Raw genomic sequence first — 3,853 nt, 5'->3', positions numbered from 1 at the left:
AGAGAGAGAGAGAGAGAAAGAGAGAGAGAGAGAGAGAAACATCAATTGGTTGCCTCCAGCATGTGCCTGAATGGTGGTCAAACCTATAACCTGGGTATGTGCCCTGATGGGGAATTGAACTGGCAACCTTTTCAGTGCAGGGGGCAGCTCAACATCTTGATCAATTTCTAAAACAAGGATAAATCACCCTGGCCAGGTAGGTCAATTGGTTGGGGTATCCTCCCCATTAGCCAAGGTTCTGGGTTTGATCCCAGTCAGGGCACATATATGAATCAACCAGTGAATGCATAAATAAGTGAAACAACAAATGGATGTCCCCCCCCCCCCCCCGCCCCAAGGATCAATTAAAAAAATACCCCAAAATAATCATGTTTCTATATATAATTTCTGATGCCTACAGGATAATCAAGACTCTTTCCATTCTCCATACTCCAGAGTTCATCTGTCCTTGCCATGCTCACAGTTTTGAGAGCCAGTGCCTCCACCTGCTCTGCAGGCTGCAGCAGGTCATTCATGTTGCTCTCAGCCTTGGTGAGCTCCATCTTGTCCATGACCTCACCTGTATACTAGAGCAGGAAGGCCTTACCCTGGAACATGGCCAAGAACTGCTCTGAGATGTGCCTGAACAGGTCCTGGATGGCCATGCTGTTAATGAAAGTGGCTGACATCTTCAGGCCTCCAGGCGGGATGTCCCATCATAGGCCGTCTTCACATTCTTGGGGATCCATTCCACAAAGGCGCTGCTGTTCTTGTTCTGCAGTTGAGCATCTGCTTGTCCACCTCCTTCATGGTCATGTGGCCCCAGGAAACAGCAGCCACTGTCAGGTAGTGGCCCTGGTGGGCTTTGATACTGCTGGCTGCCCTGGCTGGTCAGGTGGGGCAAAGCCAGGCATGAACAAGTAGAGGCGTGAGAAGGGCACCATGTTCACTACCAGCTTGCACAGGTCTGAGTTCAGCTGGCCCAGGAAATGCAGGCAGGTGGTGGCCCTGCTCATGGTGGCTGACACCAGGTGGTTGAGGTCTCCGTTCATAGGGGTGGTCAGTTTCAAGATGCGAAAGCACATGTCATACAGGGCCTCATTGTCAGTGGAGTAGGTTCATCTGTGTTTTCCACCAGCTGGTAGTCGGAGAGGGTGGCATTGTAGGGCTTGACCACCGTGTCAGACACCTTAGGCGAGGGCATCATGCTGCAGGTGTTCACAATGCAGTCTGGGTACTCCTGCCAGATCTTGCTGATAAGCAGTGTGCCCATCTGTAACTGGGTGCCATCCCCAGTGAGTGGGTCAGCTGGAAGCCCTGCAGACAGTCACAGCTTTCTGATTCCTTCCTCACCACGTCCAGGACTGAGTCTACCAGTTCAGCTCCCTCTAGTGGCCCTTTGCCCAGTTGTTCCCAGCCCCACTCTGACCAAACATGAAGCTGTCTGGCCTGAAGAGCTGGCCCAATGGTTCAGACCTGACCGAGTCCATCGTGCCAGGCTCTAGATCCACCAGGATAGCCTGAGGTACTACTTGCTACTAGCAGCTGCATTGTCCTACACAGCTACAAGTCACTCTCCATGGTGATTGCCAGTGGGGCCGATCCCATGTTCATCACTAATGACCTCCCCAAACTTGGCTCCAGTCTGGTTGCCTCACTGGCCCCCCCTGAATGTTCCTAAGAATTGGGCTTCCAGGCCTTTTAGCCATGTCCAATTTTGTCATCATTATGTAGATATGGGTAAAACCTTTCCATCATGGTCAACATGTTTTTCTTTTTGAACAAATGTAGCAATTTCTCATCGAAACTTCCCTCCTAAGGGACTATAATAGATTTCATGGTTCTCCAATGAAGAGGGAAGGTGCTAACTAGCCATGTAGCTCAAAGTACAGTGTTACAGCAACTACTTCCCTTTGAGGAATAAAGAGCTGGTATTACAGCCTTAAAATTCCCTTTTACTACCAATAAAATAAATTTTCACACTTGTTCTATGAATAAAGTTTCTTTAGGAATTTGTTCTGTATGGCTGAATCTCTTCTGTTTCACCCATGAGATTAGAGGACAGCTAGATGAGGGAAGGGTTGAATAAGGCTGAAAAGGGTTTATGATGAGGAATTAATAATCTACACTAATAAAAGAGAAACATGGTAATTAGCGTACGACCGCTACCCTTCCCATTGGCTAATCAGCATATCCTTATGCAAATTAACTGTCAGCCAAGATGGCGGCCGGCAGCCAAGCAGCTGGAAGCGAACATGAGGCTTGCTTGCTCCAGTGACTGCAGACTCCAACTTTCCCCGCCTGACTTGCCGGCCTCTGAGTTGCAACTCTAAGCAACTATGTACTATGTTGCAAATAAGAAGCTAAACAAAACACCAGAAACCAGCTTTCAGCCTGCCGGGATTTCAGAGCTGAAGTTATACATTGTTTCGATTATAGAACGGCAAACAAACCAGATACGAAGCCTCAGACCTAGAGCCAGAGCTAAAGCTGGCCCAGAATAAAATAAAAAAAGAGAAAAAAAAGGAGTGGTTGGGAACTTCAGTCAACAACCGCCAGCCTGAAAGCAGCCCTCAGCCCCTCACCCAGACTGGCCAGGCACCCCAGTGGGGACCCCCACCCTGAAGGGTGTGTGACCAGCTGCAAACAGCCATCATCTCCTCATCCAGGCTGGCCAGGCACCCCAGTGGGGACCCCCACCCTGATCCAGGACACCCTTCAGGGCAAACCAGCCGGCCCCCAGGCCTCTATCCTATATAGTAAAAGGGTAATATGCCTCCCAGCACCGGGATCAGTGTGACAAGGGGCAGCACCCAAACCCCCTGATCGCCCTGCAGCTCTGTGTGTGACAGGGGGCGGGGCCACAACCTCCCTATCTGCCCTGCTCTGTTCGTGACAGGGGAAGGCGCCCCAACCCCCTGATGGGCCCTGCTCTGTGTGTGACAGGGTGCGGCGCCCCAATCCCTCTCCCCCCCCGCCCCCATGGGCCCTGCTCTGTGTGTGACGGGGTAGAGCCATAACCTACCCATCGGCCCTGCCCTGAGTGTGACAGTGGCAGCACCCCAACCCCCTGATCGGCCCTGCTCTGTGGGTGACAGGGGGCGGTGCCCTAACTCCCCTATCGGCCCTACTCTGTGCATGACAGGGGGGGGAGCTCCCCAACCCCCTTATGGGCCCTGCTCTGTGCGTGACAGGGGGTGGTGCCGCAACCTCCCCATCGACCCTGCCTTGAGTGTGACAGGGGGCGGTGCCCCAACCCCCCAATCGGCCCCACCCTGAGCGTGACTGAGGGTGGCATCACAACCTCCCAATCCGCCCTGCTCTGTGCATGACAGAGGGCGGCGCCCCAACTCCCCAATCAGCCCTGCTCCGAGCCTGACCAGGGGCTGCACCTAGGGATTGGGCCTGCCCTCTGCCACCCAGAAGCAGGCCTAAGCCAGCAGGTTGTTATCTTCTGAGGGGTCCCAGATTGCAAGAGGGCACACGCCGGACTGAGGGCCCCCCCCCCCCCCCCCCCCCCCCGCCGAGTGCACAAATTTTTGTGCACCGGGCCTCTAGTGTCAATTATAAATATAATAGCAGTCAATATTTTTTGAGTACTTACTATGTTCTAAGCATTGCTCTGAGCATCTCTCATTTATTAACTCTAACCCTCACCATAGCCCTACAGATAAGTGCCAAGACAGGAAGGTGAGGCATGAAGAGGTTAAGTAATGCTCAAGGTCATACTTGGCTGAGTCTGATTCAATCAAACTCAGGTGGTCTCGTTCCAAGTCCAAGTACTGGGTTTTCTGTGTTGTGGACTGACTGTTCCCTCTGCTTTAATGCATTAGGCATTAGGATTGTCCATCTGCCTCAATTAAAAAAGCAACAA

At 52.2% G+C, this 3,853-nt stretch overlaps 1 pseudogene; it reads right to left on the bottom strand.

Annotated features, from left to right (window-relative positions):
* Positions 1-374: 374 nt before the first annotated feature.
* LOC139021130 (tubulin beta-2A chain pseudogene) lies at positions 375-1,636 on the bottom strand (annotated as a pseudogene).
* Positions 1,637-3,853: the final 2,217 nt, after the last annotated feature.

Source organism: Myotis yumanensis, unplaced genomic scaffold, assembly GCF_028538775.1.
Source record: "Myotis yumanensis isolate MYYU_CA2020_CCGP unplaced genomic scaffold, mMyoYum1.0.hap1 SCAF_12, whole genome shotgun sequence".
Lineage (NCBI taxonomy): Eukaryota > Metazoa > Chordata > Mammalia > Chiroptera > Vespertilionidae > Myotis > Myotis yumanensis.
Note: the sequence above shows the minus strand (reverse complement) of the source record. Positions and strands in the feature narration are given on the sequence as shown.